Source organism: Eriocheir sinensis, chromosome 5 (assembly GCF_024679095.1).
Source record: "Eriocheir sinensis breed Jianghai 21 chromosome 5, ASM2467909v1, whole genome shotgun sequence".
In the NCBI taxonomy this organism is placed as follows: domain Eukaryota; kingdom Metazoa; phylum Arthropoda; class Malacostraca; order Decapoda; family Varunidae; genus Eriocheir; species Eriocheir sinensis.
In genome coordinates, this window is record NC_066513.1 from 2,602,155 (window position 1) to 2,620,488 (window position 18,334).

The following is an 18,334-nucleotide window of genomic DNA, read 5'->3' on the forward strand; positions in this document are numbered from 1 at the left end:
GCGTACCATGGAGTGGGTTTAAGTTGGACAAATTCTGATTCAACTACGACAGAGGCAAGAACTGATCAACCAACAGAGAAGTGGATGAGCGGAACAGGGTTGGCAGTCATGTTGAAAGTGCCAGTACGATAGATATTCATGAAAAGGTTTGGGAAGTTCATGATTAGGTCAGATTAGCTTAGGTTACGTTAGGTTAGGTTAGGTGAAATTATGTTACAGGAGCTGCCTTGTACAGTCCTACCGGCCTCTTGCAGACTCCAAATGATATCATGTTATTAAACTAGCCTTGGACCTGCCTACACACTCTCCAAAAGCCTTACTATATGTAGGCGTGTGTGTATGCCTCGAAATGTTTGAGATAATGCTCTGTGATCCTCTCCCAGCCGCTGCTTCACGCCGTCTGGGAAAATGTCGTACAAGAACACTATAGTTTACCTGCACGACCTAACGCAGGAGAAGGGAAAGAATGGGAATGAAGGGGAAAAGATGATGCAACGAAGGCGAGCAAGAAGAGGAATGGAAAAAAGGGAAAAGAAGAGAAGGAAATATGAACTGAACGGCAAAGAAAAGGAAACGAAACAAAGGAAAAGGAAAAAAAAGAAGAGGGAAAGGGGGAAAGAGAGGAGGAGGGAACTTAGAGGAGGAAGAAAGAGATAATGAAGTAAAGGAAGAGAATACATATGGAAAGGAAGAAGAGGAGAAACGGGAGGTAAAGGAAGAGAAAATGACAGAAAGGCAGAGAAAAGGAAAAGAATGGGAAGGAAAGAACAGAGATGGTGGACCGAAGGCAAGAAAGAAAAGGAATGAAAAAAAACGAGGAAAAGAACAGAGAAGGAAATGTGAACTGAACGGCAGAGAAAAGAAAAACGAAAGAAAGAGAAAAGAAAAAGAAGGAAGAGAAGTTACAGAAAGAGAGGAGGAGGGAACTTAGAGGAGGAAGAAAGAGGAAATGAAGTGAAGGAAGAGAAAACATGTAAAGGAAGAAGAGGAGGAGAAACAGGAGGTCAAGGAAGAGAAAATGACAAAAAGCAGAGAAAAGGAAAAGAATGGGAAGGAAAAGGAAGAGATGATGGACTGAAGGCAAGCAAGAAAGGGAAAGGAAGTAAAGGAAAAGAAAAGAGGAAACGAAAATATGGACTGAACGGCGAAGAAAAGGAAAACGAAAGTAAAAGAAAGAGAAAAGAAAGGCGAAGAGAAGGAGAAAGAGAGAAGGAAACTTAGCAGGAGAAGGAAGAGGAGGAGGAGCAGGAGGGAAAGGAAGGAAGAGAAAAGGAAAAGAAAAAAGAGAAAAAGAAAAGGAAAACCGAGTAGCAAGCTTTTCTTAGACGGAGGTGTCGTGAGAGGCAGCGCATAGGGAGAGAGAGAGAGAGAGAGAGAGAGAGAGAGAGAGAGAGAGAGAGAGAGAGAGAGAGAGAGAGAGAGAGAGAGAGAGAGAGAGAGAGAGAGAGAGAGAGAGAGAGAGAGAGAGAGAGAGAGAGAGAGAGAGAGAGAGAATGTTACCAAGATATCGTACTCAGAACCTTGTATCTATCGTTTTTCAGACCTCAAACTGCCATAGTCCCATACATACCGATACTCCATTACAGACATTGTTCAAACTGTTATTTTTTGGTGTTTTTTGCAATAGTTATGGGTCGGAAACCAGAGAATACAATATGCTACGTACGATAGTCTGAGAACGCTGGGCAGAGGGGAGAGAGCGGCGCGGCGGCAGAGGCAGACCGGAGTAGGACGAGGCGAGGACGAGCAAAGCCAGTCGTGTCGGAAAGTCGGGGAGATCACCACGCTTCTCCCTCCCTCTCCTCACTCTCACTCGCCGCTCTCACCCTCGCGGCAGCCACTCTCCGTGCGAAGATTAAATCACGGACTCTTCGTAAACTCAAACATACTGTCTTCACCTGAACTGTTACCTGTAAGCGATTCGTTAATGACTGCACATGTGTTTATAGATCAGGTGACGTAAGAAGTGTTAGAAAGAGTACAGATTAGACCTTATATCGCTGCTTGAGTAACCGACGCCAATCAACTCGTCTTCACCTGAACGTTTCATTAATGAGTTCACGTGTTTTTTTTTTCTTTTAGCAGGTGACGTAAGAAGTGTTAGAAGGAGATTAAAGCTTATGTCGCTGCTTGAGTAACCGCCTCCAATCAACTCGTCCTTACCTGAACTATACCTGTACGTGATTCATTAATGAGTACATGCGTGTTTTTTGAGCAGGTGACATAAGAAGTGTTAGAAAGAGTACAGATTAAAGCTTATGTCGATGCTTGAGTAACTGCCTGCAACCATCTCGTCCTTACCTGAACTTATACCTGTACTTGATTCATTAATGAGTACACGCGAGTTTATTGAGCAGGTGATGTAAGAAGCTTCAAAAAGAGTACTGATTAAAGCTTATATCACTACTTGAGTATCCGACGCCAAGCAACTCCTCCTTACCTGACCTGTTACCTGTACGTGATTCACTAATGAGTGCTCGCGTGTTAAGCAGGTGACGCAAAAAAGTGTTCAGAGCAAGACTGACACTTTTACTTTTTCTTACGTGTCAGCGCTTTATAACGATAGACACCTTCAACTTTACCTGGACTATTACCTGCAAGGGACTGAGTAATGAGTGTACGTTTGTGTTTTGCAGGTGACGGAAAATCATCTATCGTTACTTCGTGCGGTAGTTTGTTACGCTAATCACTTCGACTTTGCTTGAAAAAAATACCTGAAGCCCCAATACGTGATTTACTTATGGTTACACGTGCAAGGTTTCAGTGGGTGAGGGTGTGATGAGAGGCACACGTGATATTGTTGTATTATCACGGAAAATCACCGAATATTACATTGTGCAGTTTTTCGAACGCTAACATCTTCGTCTTTACCTGGAAAAAATACCTGTACGCGTGATTTACTTATGCTTAGATGTGCCAGGTTTCAATAGGTGAGGGTGTGATGAGAGGAACACGTGATATTTATGTATTATCACAACCCAAGCTTGGAACTCTGGTTAGGTCATGAGGACAGTGAACAACGGGCTAGAAGATGTAGTAATGAGGAAAGACAGCGCTTGAAACAGTGACTGGTGCCTTGTAGCGTTACCATGAGTTGCGGAGCGAGTGTGACAAACAGACCAACGCAGTGCAAACTTACGGTGTTACCTGAGCATGATTCAGTGTTTGGAGCAGTGAAAAGCGGAGGAAAAAGTGAAGGAGGACAGTAATCATTGAATTGTAACTTTCTGTGTGTGTGTGTGTGTGTGTGTGTGTGTCAATGATCATTGTCCTACTTCACTTTTTCCTCCGCTCTTGTGTGTGCGCGCGCGGGTTTTACGCACACACACACACACACACACACACACACCGGGGTACAGTGGTGTGTGTGGTGCGCGGCAGAGTTAACAAGGGTGTGTGTCTGGTGATCACGAGGCTGTCGTGCGTTGTATCACGCCACTGTCCGGCCGGTCATCCGTGAGTCCATGACTGTGATACGTGTCTGTGGCCGCGTCCGTCTCCGCGTCCGTTGTTTGGGAGGCGAACATCCATGTGTCCTAGGGAGGCGGTGGCTGAGTGACTAGCGTGCGGGCGCCGCGGACGCGGGTCTGAGTCCCGCTGCCGCTACAAGCTGGGATTTTTCAATCACCGCCGAATGGCCTACCCACATGCTGTCCTGAAGACCACATATCAACCTGGACTCTAGATTTTATCTCTAAAGAGAGGATCATTGATTAGCTCCGGGGGTCAGCATGAGCCAAGCAAGATGGCGCCACTATAAACACTTGCCTGGGCCACAACGGGCTGGGGCCGACTATCAGACCCCACCAAGAAAGCCTACCGGCGCTACAGGCAGAAATTATAAAAAAATAAACTATGTAATGCGTGGTCACAGTCTCGGCGAGGCAATTAATTCAGCCTCAGCGTCAGCAGTAAGTTGAGGGGAGGAGCACGGCCACTTCCTTCTCACAAAATATATATATATATATATATATATATATATATATATATATATATATATATATATATATATATATATATATATATATATATAGATATATATAACTGACAAGAATATTATTATAGTCTAAATTGACTCGACTTTAACAATGGAATACTAAACCAATTAACTAAATACAGCGGGAGGGACGTCATCACAGTCATCACAGTTGCATAACGTTTTGTGTCACTTAACTTATTTACGGACAACATTATTGCTGCACTACAGGCCATGCAGACACACACGCCTGTTGCGGCAGGAATGTTCAGCGTTATGGCGAGAGGCCTCCGGATGCTGTGGTCCCTGTGCTAGGCTGACCTGGCGGCATACATTACTGGGTTTTCTCTCACCAGCTGAACCCACGCCTCACAAGCTTCTCGGCGCGGGAGTCTCCGCGAGTCCTGGCGTGGGGAGCGGTGCGTGCTGGGGCACCGTAGCTACAGGACACGTACTGGTCGTCTCCTGCCCCTCACACCAACTATTTCCAAAGGCCAAAAAGGAGGTCAATCGAGTTTTAATGAGTGTTCTTTTAGGTTCACGGTACAGATGAAGGCTCAGACTACCACCAGGGTCATAAAAGTACCCCTGGAAATGCCCTAAACTACCACGAAAGACTAGTAAATTACGTGTTCTCGGGTGCAGAAATGTTTAAAAATATGGCCCTAAGTCTGTTCACGCGGCCCCCCCAACAGGTGCCGCGGCCATGCAGCAGTTTGGTAAATAATCGCCACTCACGGAAGCGGATGCAGACACAGACAGCTGATATCAAATGTCAATCAAACTCATTTCGTTTACTCCATTTTTCACTAACATAGATACGGACGCAGACACGGATCACGGACAAGGGATGCATGCCCTTAGTCAAGAGGCGTCTAAAGCGAAGTCTGAAGTGAAGTGTGTTGATGATCGTAGGCGAGTGTTCCTATTACACTTTCATTAACTGGCGGACCGCACTGCCAGGACTGTTTATAAGCTTACCACTTGATCATCCTTTTGTGTCCCTTTGAACCCGTACACTGGCTGGCAACCTAAAACTCAGTGCTAATACAACCAGTTTTGCTATTACGTGGACTGTCTTTTCTAGCACAGGGGCGTCCAGGAGTGTTTACAAGCTTAATATCGCCCTTATATCTTTCTGTGTGTTAGCCTGCCCCTTTGAACCCGTACACTGGCTGGCAACTTAAAACCCAGTGCTAATACAAACAGTTTTGCTATTACGTGGATTGTCTTTTCTAGCACAGGGGCGTCCAGGAGTGTTTACAAGCTTAATATCGCCCTTATATCTTTCTGTGTGTTAGCCCGGCCCTTGAACCCTGTGGAGTGGCAGGCAACTTAAGCTCAGTGTTAATACAGCCTTTTCTAGCACAGGGTCGTCCAGGAGTGTTTATAAACTTAATATTACCTTTGGATCCTCCTGTGTGTTAGCCTGGCCCTTGAAACCCGTGCAGTGGCTGGCAACTTAATAACACATGATATGGCAGGTTTTGCTTCTCGGTAGACAGACCTGACTAGTCCTACAAGGTGCAGTTTTTAAAGGGGAGTTTTTAATGACTCATGCGCTTTTTTTGCAGTGTGTGCGTGCCGTTATCTTGGTTCCATAATGCCATTCTAGCGTTGGTTAGTCTGCAGTGTTGACGGACAGTGTGCAGTGTGTTCCAGTGTTTCTGAGTAGACGGGCCTACCTCAGAGAGTGGCAAACAGTGTCTATTACGTGTTGAGGTGCAGAATGTCTATTAGTGTTGCGGTGCAGAGTTCATTGTGTTCCACGTGTTTCTAAGAGGACGAGCCTAACTCAGCGGCAAAGTGTATATAAGTGTTGCGGTACAGCGTCAAGTGTTTCTAGGAGGACGGACCTAACTCAGTGGCAAACAAAGTGTATATAAGTGTTGTTGTGAGGAGGTGTTTCTAAGAGGATGGACCTGGCTCAGTGGCAAACAAAGTGTATATAAGTGTTGCGGTACTGAGGTCATTGTGTTCCAAGTGTTTCTAGGAGGACGGACCTAACTCAGTGGCAAACAAAGTGTAAATAAGTGTTGAGGTACTAAGTCCATTGTGTTTCAAGTGTTTCAAGGAGGACGGACCTAACTCAGTGGCAAACAAAGTGTAAATAAGTGTTGAGGTACTAAGTCCATTGTGTTCCAAGTGTTTCTAGGAGGACGGACTTAACTCAGTGGCAAACAAAGTGTATATAAATGTTGAGGTACTGGGTCAATTGTGTTCCAAGTGTTCCTAAGAGGACAGAACCTAACTCAGACAGCGGCCAACATTCATTCAGTGTGTTCCTTGTGTTTCAATGAGGACGACCAAACTCAGACAGTGGCAAACAAATAAGTGTTGAGGTACTGAGTCCATTGTGTTCCAAGTGTTTCTAAGAGGACAGAACCTAACTCAGACAGCAGCAAACATTCATTCAGTGTGTTCCTTGTGTTTCTAGGAGGACTTTCTCAACTCAAACGGTAGCAAACAAAGTGTCTAATAAGTGTTGCGGCATAGAATCATTGTGTTCCAAGTGTTTCTAAGAGGACAGAACTAACTCAGACAGCGTCCAACAGTGTCTATAAGTCTACCATCACATTCCTTCCTTGCACGGATCTCCAAGCCTTCCCAGCGTTGGTTAAAACTGCAGTGTCGAGCGTACAGAAGCAGTGTGTTTGAAGTGTTTCCCTCCGGACCCAGCTCCTCACCGCCTCACAAGACTCCCTCCACTTCCAGGAAACGTTTCAGAGGACAGCCTGCGACGTTTTAGAATCCCGCCTCACGCTTCCTGGCAAACGTTCGCTCGAGTGTCCTCCAATCCGCTACTTGATCAGGTGAGAAACACCCAGACCTGATACCTGGATTTAATTTCTCTCTCTCTCTCTCTCTCTCTCTCTCTCTCTCTCTCTCTCTCTCTCTCTCTCTCTCTCTCCACCACATAGTTTGGACCATATAATCTGTGTGATCTGAATATCTATGTAAGTCTATGTAAAAATTCTCTCTCTCTCTCTCTCTCTCTCTCTCTCTCTCTCGTCACCTCCCCCGCAGGATCTCTTTGCAAGCTTTAAAAATTTTACGGAAACAAAGTTCTGCCCGTGTGTGTGTGTGTGTGTGTGTGTGTGTGTGTGTGTGTGTGTGTAATTCACCACGGCCTGATCACCAGTTGGACTTGCTTTCGCCAGCAGGTACCCTCCCGACGAGAGCAAGTGCTCATTATCGTCGATCTCTGGGTACTGCCAGGACCTCACACACCACACACCCCATCCCCCTTGCTCAAGGGGGGTCAGTAACCACTCCTAGTCAACCGAAAGAATCCGGCCTGAGTGGGGCTCGAACCGCCGCCTGTTTGACCGTTAAGCCTCGCAGCGCTCTACCGATTGAGCCACCGGAGCGGTGTGTGTGTGTGTGTGTGTGTGTGTGTGTGTGTGTGTGTGTGTGTGTGTGTGTGTGTTTGTGTGCAGAGTTGCGTGCGGGGATCGCCTAAACACGCCCCGGCCTCGTTATTAGAGGGCACGGCTGCAAACTACCTTCTCATCCGCGCATCATGACTGCCCGCGCGAAACAGAAACTGGACGTAAAAATGAACCCGGGGAAACTGTTTTGGAGCGGCGTAGGGAGGAAAACGGTAAAGCAACGGAGATAGAGACTAAATCGGGAGGTATAAATGAGAACGGAGAAATTGTTTTGTAGCGACGTAGGGAGAAAAACGGTAAAGCAACGGAGATAAAGACAAACTGAAGGTAAAGTGAGAACAGAGAAACTGTTTTGTACCGAGGGAAAGAAGAAAAAGGTGAAGGAGAAGTAAATGCTGGAACTGGAGGTAAAAATGAGACCCCAGAAACTGTTTTGTAGCGATGAAAATAGGAAAACGGTTAAGTAACGAAGATATGTAAAAGTTGTAACGAAACAAGAAAGAGAACGAATAAACTGTTTTGTAGCGAGGGAAGGAGAGAGAAAAGGTCAAGTAACGGAAATAAATACTGAAACTGGAGGTAAAAACAACGACGGAGAAACTGCATTGTAACGAAGAAAAGAAAAAGAAAATGGTCGGAGTAACGAAGTAAAGAAAATATGAAGCAAACTGGAGGAAAAACATCACGAAGAAAAACTGTTTTGTAGGGAAGAAAAGAAAAAAGGAACGGTCGAGTGGTCAGCGATGCCGGCGTGGTGAGCCCGTGGACACAGGTTCGAAGCCCACCGAAGCACACTGACCGAACAGTACCCACATGCTGCCCAGGTCTTCAATCAACACTAACTTCGGCGACTTTGTTCAAGGGAGGCACCGGAGGGCAGCATGGGCCGAGGAAGAGTCATGGATCACGGTAGCCACTATAAATAAAATTCACCTGCGCCACATTTGTACAACAGCCATACAAAGAAGACATAGACGAACACCTAGCTGACATATTATTACTGAAAAATAGCAATAAAGAAAGTGAAAAAATAGAAGAAAGGAAAAATTACTTAAAAAACTCTGGAAGGAAAGACAAAGAATTCAGAAGGCTAAAACACAAGTGCTAAACCAGTGAAAAAAAAAATAGATGTCAAGTGAATATTGAAAAAGAAAACAAGAGTTAAGGCACCAGAACATTGACACTGAGTGAAGAGAAAATCCGGGAGCCGTTGCAAAGGCATATCCCGGGACTACATCTGATCTGATCTGACTAACGGGCCGAAGTCATCGAAGAGATCCCTCAAGAAATAAGATAAATAGGAGGAAAAAAAGAAAGAAAAACTGTTTTGTAAGGCAGAAAAGAGAAAGACAAATGGCCAGAGTAACGAGGAAATAAGAATGTGAAGTAAACTGGAGAAAAAACATTCTTGTAGAGAAGAAAAGAAAAAAAAGAGGAAACGGTCAGAGTAACGAAGTAAAGAAAATGTAAAAAAAAAATAAGGAAAATAAAGAACAAAGAAAAAACTGCACTGAAACGAAAAAAAAGGAAAAGGAAATGTGAAATAAAATAAAGAAAAAACATCACGTAAGAAAAAAAAAAAAGTATTGCAGCGAAGAAGAGAAAAAGTTTAGCTTCAAAGTAACGAAGGTAAAAAAAAAAGAAAAAAAAAGATGAAACAAACTGTAGGCAAAAAGAACAACGTTAAAAAATGAAGAAAAGAAAAACCTGCATTGAAGCGGAAAAAAGAAAATCAGGTAATGGCGGTAATAACATGAGACAAAAAAACAATGATCTGAGGCGACGCGACTCGTGTGTGCGGGAAAAATATGTATAACAACAATGCGTCCAGGACATAACAAGACGGCACGAAGGGAATGAACCAGCCACGATAAAAAAAAATGCATTAGGTAAAAGAAATGGAAATAACAGAAAAAAATGCATTAGGTAAAAGAAATGGAAATAACAGAAAAAAAGCCTTGAGAAACAAATACATAGATAATAGAAAAAAAATGAAAAAAACTAGTAAAAGATAGAAAAAATATAGAAAACAGAAAAAAATAGAAAAATAAAAAATAAATATAAAAAACAAAGCTATTAGAAAAAAAAAGATATAGAAATAGATAAAATGGAATAATAATCCTTGAGAAAAAAACATATGCATTAAAAAAAGAAAAAAATGAAATGAAAATAAAAAGAAGAATTAACAATGAACCAATCAGGAAGAAAAAACAAAGGTACGAGAAAAGAGAAAAGTCGGAAACATAGGCATAAAAAAAAACAAAAAAAAAATGACAGAGGAAAAACAAAGGAAATACAGTTAGAGATGAACCCGTGAAGGGGAAAAAATACAGAAGCAACAGAAAACAAAAAAAACAAAAAAATTAGTTGGAAATTGAAAAAAAATAATCCCTGAGAAAAACAAAGGCATAAAATATAAATAAATAAAAGTTAAAAGGAAAAGGAAAAAAAGTAATACGATGAACAAGCCTCCCAAAAAAAGCAATTAGGAAAAAGAAGATAAGTTCGAAATAAAAAAAAATCCTTGGGAAAAACATAGCCATAAAAAAATGAAAAAAATACAAAAAAAAAAAAAAAATACATTTAGTGATGAACCCGTCAAGGGAAAAAAATACAGAAGCAACACAAAACAACAACAAAAAATATATGTTGGAAAGAGAAAAAAAATCCACACACACTTAGGCACACACACACAGGTACACACACACAGGTACACACGTTCTGGTACACCAATCATCTCTTCCTTACCTGTGTTTTGGTCACGTATAGGAGCTTGACCATACAGGTACACACACAAACAGACAGACAGTTAGACAAGTACACACACACAGGTACACACACACAGGTACACACGTTCTGGTACACCAATCATCTCTTCCTTACCTGTGTTTTGGTCACGTATAGGAGCTTGACCATACAGGTACACACACAAACAGACAGACAGTTAGACAAGTACACACACACAGGTACACACACATCCTTGAGAAAAACAGTCATAAAAAGAACTGAAAAAAAAATGACAGAAAAATAAAAATAAAAGAGAAATACAGTTAGTGATGAACCCGTCGAGGGGAAAAAATAAAGAAGCAACAGAAAACAAGAAATTAATAAGTTGGAAATAGAAAATGAAGCCCTTGATGAAAACACGGGCATAAAAAATAAAAATAAATAAAACAGTTAAAAGAAAAAGATTAAAAAGAGTAATACGATGAACAAGGCCTTGTCCGCCCTCGTATGGAGTATGCATCTCATGTGTGGGGGGGCTCCACTCACACAGCTCTTCTGGACAGAGTGGAGGCTAAGGCTCTTCGTCTCATCAGCTCTCCTCCTCATACTGATAGTCTTCTACCTCTTAAATTCCGCCGCAATGTTGCCTCTCTTTCTATCTTCTATCGATATTTCCACGCTGACTGCTCTTCTGAAATTGCTAACTGCATGCCTCCCCCCGTCCCGCGGCCCCGCTGCACTCGACTTCTACTCATGCTCATCCCTATACTGTCCAAACCCCTTATGCAAGAGTTAACCAGCATCTTCACTCTTTCATCCCTCACGCTGGTAAACTCTGGAACAATCTTCCTTCATCTGTATTTCCTCCTGCCTACGACTTGAACTCTTTCAAGAGGAGGGTATCAGGACACCTCTCCTCCCGTATTTGATCTTCCTTTCGGCCACCTCTTTTTTTTTTTTTTTAGGAGCAGCGAGTAGCGGGCTTTTTTTTTATTATTGTTTTCTTTTTTTGTGTGCCCTTGAGCTGCCTCCTTTGATGTAAAAAAAAAAAAAAAAAAAAAAGATAAGACATTAGCAAAAAAGAAAATAAGTTCGAAATAGAAAAAAATCTTAATTGAAAACAGCCATATAAAAACTGAAAAAAAGACAAAAAAGGAAAACAAAAGAGAAATACAGTTAGTGACGATCCCGCCAAAGAAAAAAATACAGAAGCAACAGAAAACAAGAAATAAATAAGTTAAAGATAGAAAAAAATCACCCTAGGAAAAACATTGCCATAAAAAAAAAAATAGCAGTTGAAAGAAAAAGGAAGAAAAAGTAATACGATGAACAAGCCAAGAAAAAATGACATTAGGAAAAAGAAAATAAGTTCGGAAATAGAAAAAAAATCCTTGATGAAAAACAGAGGGAAAAAAATGAAAAAAAGACAGAAAAAGGAAAACAAAAGAGAAATACAGTTAGTGATGATCACGCCAAGGGGAAAAAAAAATACAGAAGCAACAGAAAACAAGATATAAATAAGTTGGAAATATAAAAAATAGTCCTTGAGAAAAACATTGCCATAAAAATAAATAAATAAAAGTTAAAAGAAAAAGGAAAAAAAGTAATACGATGAACAAGCCAAAAAAAACAATTAGGAAAAAGAAAATAAGTTCGATATAGAAAAAAAAAATCCTTGAGAAAACATAGGCATAAAAAAAAGAAAAAAAAGTTGACAATAAAAAAAGAACAATAGAAATACAGTTATTGATGAACCCGCCAAGGAAAATAATAAAAAAAGAAAACAAAAAACAAAACAAAAAATAAGTTGGAAAGAGAAAAAAATAATCCACACACACTTAGGTACTCACACACACACACACACACACACACACACACACACACACACACACACACACACACACACACACACACACACACACACACACACACACACACACACACACAGGTACACACACACACACACACACACACACACACACACACACACACACACACACACACACACAGGTACACACACACACACACACACACACACACACACACACACACACACACACACACACACACACACACACACACACACACACACACACACACACACACACACACACACACACACACACACACACACACACACACACACACAGGTACACACACACACACACACACACACACACACACACACACACACACACACACACACACACACACACACAGGTACACCAATCATCTCTTCCTTACCTGTGCTTTGGTCACGTATAGGAGCTTGACCATACAGATACACAGACACACAATTAGACAAGTACACACACACAGGTACACACACACAGGTACACACTCTCAAGTACACCAATCGTGTCTTTCTTACCTGTGTTTTGGTCACGTATAGGAGCTTGATCATACAGGTACACAGACACCCAATTAGACAAGTACACACACACAGGTACACACACACAGGTACACACGCTCAGGTACACCAATCGTGTCTTTCTTACCTGTGTTTTGGTCACGTATAGGAGCTTGACCATACAGGTACACAGACACATAATTGGACAAGTACACACACACAGGTACACACACACAGGTACACACTCTCAAGTACACCAATCATCTCTTCCTTACCTGTGTTTTGGTCACGTAAAGGAGCTTGATCATACAGGTACACAGACACACAGACACACAATTAGACAAGTACACACACACTTAGATACACACACATCCTTGCGGAAAACAGAGGCAAAAACTAAAACTGAAAACAAAAAAAATACAAAAAAAAAAGAAAAACAAAAGAGATACAGTTAGTGATGAACCCGTCAGGAGAAAAATACAGGAGTAACAGAAAACAAAAAAATAAGATAGAAATAGAAAAAAAATCACCCTGGGAAAAACAAAGGCTTAAAAAAAAACAGTTAAAAGAAAAAGGAAAAAAAAGTAATACGATGAACAAGCCAAGAAAAAAAGAAATTAGGAAAAAGAAAAGTTCGAAAATGAAAAAAAAATCCTTGAGAAAAACATTGCCATAAAAAAAATGGAAAAAAGGTTGACAATAAAAAAAGAAAAAGAAAATAGAGATGCAGTTAGTGATGAACCCGCAAAGGGAAAAAATACAGAAGCAGCATAAAAAAAATAAGTTGGAAAGATAAAAAAATAATCCACACACAGGTACACACACACACACAGGTACACACACACACACACACACATAGGTACACACACACACAGGTACACACACACACAGGTACACACACACACACACACACACACACACACACACACACACACACACACACACACAGGTACACACACTGGGAAAGGGAAAGACAAGGGAAGGGAAGAGAAAGGGAAGAAAATTGAACGGAAGGGAAGGGAAAGGAAAGGAGAGGAAGGGAAGGGAAGGGAAGGGAAAGGAAGGGAAGGGAAGGGAAGGGAAGGGAAGGAAAGGAAAGGAAAGGAAAGGAAAGGAAGGGAAGGGAAAGGAAGGGAAGGGAAGGGAAGGGAAAGGAAGGGAAGGGAAGGGAAAGAGAAGAGGAGATATTGGGAGAGAAGGGAATACAGAGGAAAGGAGAGAAAAGGAAGAGAAGGAAGGGAAAGGGAAAGAAGGGATGAAAGAGAAGGAAAAAAGCCTACAACAAAGCCAACACTATGCTCGGGTTCATAGCGAGGAACTTCGAGTGTAAAACAGCAGACGTGATGCTATCCTTGTATAATTCCATGGTAAGACCGCACCTCGAGTATGCAGTACAGTTCTGGTCTCCTAATAACAGAAAGGACATTGCCTTACTGGAAAGGATTCAACGACGCGCCAAGATGATTCCAACCTTAAGGGCTCAACCGTACGAGGAACGACTCAAGCGACTCAATCTCTTTACATTGGAGAAAAGACGCCTACGAGGGGATATGATTCAAGTCTTCATGTATCTGAAAAAGTTCAATAACGTCGATTACTCCAAACTCTTTGAACTGCAAACCAACTCAAGAACTAGAAATAACGGTTTACCCATTCAGTCGAGTCGATGTAACAGACACTGGAAGGAGTTTTTTTTCAAACCGAGTCATCCGCCACTGGAACAATCTTCCCTCAGAAGTAGTAAATGCGAATACCATCAACTCCTTCAAACATAGAATCGACCGTCATTTCGCTGCGTCGGGAGTAAACTGAATAACGAGGGGCTTTCATCTGCTCCTCAAGCCCCAAGTGGCTGTCGAGCAGATTAAATCACCCAAGCGGGCGACTTGGTTATGAGCAAATAGGCTTTCTGTTGCCTGCATTTCCATGTTTCCATGTTTCTATGTTCCTATTTTTTTTACCCTTCCTCGTCTGGTGTCCCTCTTGTATGTCTTCTCCTCCTCCTTCTCCTCCTCCTCCTCCTCTTCCTGATGATCTTGTCTCCTTCAGTTTTAAGAGGAAGGAAGATTTTTAAGAACTCCAGCCAAAGTTCACCTCTCTCTCTCTCTCTCTCTCTCTCTCTCTCTCTCTCTCTCTCTCTCTCTCTCTCTCTCTCTCTCTCTCTCTCTCTCTCTCTCTCTCTCTCTCTCTCTCTCTCTCTCTCTCTCTCTCTCTCTCTCTCTCTCTGTCAACATGGAGAGCTGGTAATTATCCTTCGCTAATTATAATAATATTGTGTCGTGTTAATGAAAACATAACATCAATATCCTCCTCCTAGTCCTCCTCCTCCTCCCCCTCCTCTTCCTCCTCCCCCTCCTCCTCCACAGCTTCCAGATTACTCCTCGTTTCTCATCATTCCAGCGAGTTCCTTCCCATCCTTTCCACTCCTCCCTCCCTCCCCCTCCTTCCCCTTCTCCCCACCCTTGCACTGCCCTCCTTCCCCTTCTCCCCACCCTTGCACTCCCCTCCTTCCCCTTCTCCCCACCCTTGCACTCCCCTCCTTCCCCTTCTTCTCCCCACCCTTGCACTGCCCTCCTTCCCCTTCTCCCCACCCTTGCACTCCCCTCCTTCCCCTTCTTCTCCCCACCCTTGCACTCCCCTCCTTCCCCTTCTTTTCACCACCCTTGCACTCCCCTCCTTCCCCTTCTCCCCACCCGTGCACTCCCCTCCTTCCCCTTCTTCCCCACCCTTGCACTCCCTCCTTCCCCTTCTCCCCACCCTTGCACTCCCCTCCTTCCCTTCTCCCCCACCCTTGCCTCCCTCCTTCCCTTCTTCTCCCCACCCCTTGCACTCCCCTCCTTCCCCTTCTTCCCACCCTTGCACTCCCCTCCGTCCCCTTATTCCCACCCTTGCACTCCCCTCCTTCCCCTTCTCCCCACCCTTGCACTCCCCTCCTTCCCCTTCTCCCCACCCTTGCACTCCCCTCCTTCCCCTTCTCACCACCCTTGCACTCCCCTCCTTCCCCTTCTCCCCACCCTTGCACTCCCCTCCTTCCCCTTCTCCCCACCCGTGCCTCCTCCTTCCCCTTCTCCCCACCCTTGCACTCCCTCCTTCCCTTCTCCCCACCCTTGCCTCCCCTTCGCCTTCTTCTCCCCACCCTTGCACTCCCCTCCTTCCCCTTCTCCCCACCCTTGCACTCCCCTCCTTCCACTTCTTCCCACCCTTGCACTCCCCTCCTTCCCCTTCTCCCCACCCTTGCCTCCCCTCCTTCCCTTCTCCCCACCCTTGCCCTCCTTCCCCTTCTCCCCACCCTTGCACTCCCTCCTTCCCCTTCTCCCCACCCTTGCCTCCCTCCTTCCCTTCTTCTCACCACCCTTGCACTCCCCTCCTTCCCCTTCTTCTCACCACCCTTGCACTCCCCTCCTTCCCCTTCTTCACACCACCTTGCCCCTCCTTCCCTTCTTCTCACCCTTGCACTCCCCTCCTTCCCCTTCTCCCCACCCTTGCACTCCCCTCCTTCCCCTTCTCCCCACAATTGCACTCCCCTCCTTCCCCTTCTTACCACCCTTGCACTCCCTCCTTCCCCTTCTCCCCACCCTTGCCTCCCCTCCTTCCCTTCTTCTCACCACCCTTGCACTCCCTCCTTCCCCTTCTTCTCCCCACCCTTGCCTCCCTCCTTCCCCTTCTTCTCCCCACCCTTGCACTCCCTCCCTTCCCTTCTCCCCACCCTTGCCTCCCTCCTTCGCCTTCTTCTGACCACCCTTGCACTCCCCTCCTTCCCCTTCTTCTCCCCACCCTTGCACTCCCTCCTTCCCCTTCTCCCCACCCCTTGCACTCCCTCCTTCCCCTTCTCCCCACCCTTGCACTCCCCTCCTTACCCTTCTCACCACCCTTGCCTCCCTCCTTCTTCTCCCCACCCTTGCACTCCCCTCCTTCCCTTCTTCTCCCCACCCTTGCACTCCCTTCTCCCCACCCTTGCCTCCCTCCTTCCCCTTCTTCTCCCCACCCTTGCACTCCCCCCTTCTCCTTCTTCTCCCCACCCTTGCACTCCCCTCCTTCCACTTCTCCCCACCCTTGCACTCCCCTCCTTCCTCTTCTTCCCACCCTTGCACTCCCCTCCTTCCCCATCTTCCCACCCTTGCACTCCCCCTTCCCTTCTTCTCCCCACCCTTGCACTCCCCTCCTTCCCCTTCTCCCACCCTTGCCTCCCTCCTTCCCCTTCTCACCACCCTTGCACTCCCCTCCTTCCCCTTCTCACCACCCTTGCACTCCCCTCCTTCCCCTTCTCCCCACCCTTGCACTCCCCTCCTTCCCCTTCTTCTCCCCACCCTTGCACACCCCTCCATCCCCTTCTGCCCACCCTTGCCTCCCTCCCCCTTCTCCCCACCCTTGCACTCCCCTCCTTCCCTTCTTCTCCCCACCCTTGCCTCCCCTCCTTCCCCTTCTCCCCCACCCTTGCACTCCCCTTCCCTTCTTCTCCCCACCCTTGCACTCCCCTCCTTCCCCTTCTTCTTCCCACCCTTGCACTCCCCTCCTTCCCCTTCTTCCCACCCTTGCACTCCCCTCCTTCCCCTTCTTCTCACCACCCTTGCACTCCCCTCCTTCCCCTTCTCACCACCCTTGCACTCCTCTCCTTCCCCTTCTCCCCACCCCTTGCACTCTCCCTCCTTCCCCTTCTCACCACCCTTGCACTCCCTCCTTCCCCTTCTTCTCACCACCCTTGCACTCCTCCTTCCCTTCTTCTCCCACCCTTGCACTCCCTCCTTCCCCTTCTTCTCACCACCCTTGCACTCCTTCCTTCTTCTCCCACCCTTGCCTCCCCTCCTTCCCCTTCTCCACCACCCTTGCCTCCCCTCCTTCCCCTTCTCCCACCCTTGCACTCCCCTCCTTCCCTTCTCCCCACCCTTCCTCCCTCCTTCCCTTCTCCCCACCCTTGCACTCCCTCCTTCCCCTTCTCCCCACCCTTGCCTCCCCTCCTTCCCCTTCTCCCCACCCTTGCACTCTCCTTCCCCTTCTCCCCACCCTTGCACTCCCCCTTCCCCTTCTTCTCCCCACCCTTGCACTCCCCTCCTTCCCCTTCTCCCCACCCTTGCACTCCCCCCCTTCCCCTTCTTCTCCCCACCCTTGCCTCCCCTCCTTCCCTTCTTCCCACCCTTGCCTCCCCTCCTTCCCCTTCTTCCCCACCCTTGCACTCCCCTCCTTCCCTTCTTCTCACCACCCTTGCCTCCCTCCTTCCCCTTCTCCCCACCCTTGCCTCCCCTCCTTCCCTTCTTCTCACCACCCTTGCACTCCTCTCCTTCCCCTTCTTTTCACCACCCTTGCACTCCCCTCCTTCCCCTTCTCACCACCCTTGCACTCCCCTCCTTCCCCTTCTTATCACCCATGCACTCCCCTCCTTCCCCTTCTCACCACCCTTGCACTCCCCTCCTTCCCCTTCTCACCACCCTTGCACTCCCCTCCTTCCCCTTCTTCTCCCCACCCTTGCACTCCCCTCCTTCCCCTTCTCCCCACCCTTGCACTCCCCTCCTTCCCCTTCTCACCACCCTTGCACTCCCCTCCTTCCCCTTCTCCCCACCCTTGCACTCCCCTCCATCCGGCGCCACTCCAGGCCGCAGGGTTCTCGGCTCAGGAGACAGCCAGGTACGTTTTATTGGCAGGTATTTTTTCTCAGAAGATTTGAGAAACAGGCTGAGAGAATGGAGGCAAGATGGGAGGAGATGCCCTGTTGGTATTGGCTGGAAACATTGGAACGCGCCCTGACCTGACCGTACACACCACCTGCCCTGTGCTGGCCGCGTCCTTGCCTCACGACAGCTTCATGAGGGAGGAGGAGGGGGGCTGCGCTGAAGCTTGATTGGTATTATGAGACACGTTCGCTTCTCATATCAACTATTTCCAAAGGTCAAAGTG

At 46.0% G+C, this 18,334-nt stretch overlaps 1 long non-coding RNA gene across 1 annotated transcript in view; it reads left to right on the forward strand.

Moving 5' to 3' along the window:
* Positions 1-1,736: 1,736 nt before the first annotated feature.
* Positions 1,737-18,334, forward strand: part of LOC126983372 (uncharacterized) — a 40,053-nt gene continuing 23,455 nt past the window's right edge. The window contains exons 1-2 of the long non-coding RNA XR_007735823.1: positions 1,737-1,912; positions 6,414-6,789. This is a non-coding gene — a long non-coding RNA (uncharacterized LOC126983372). The remainder of the gene's footprint in view (positions 1,913-6,413; positions 6,790-18,334) is intronic.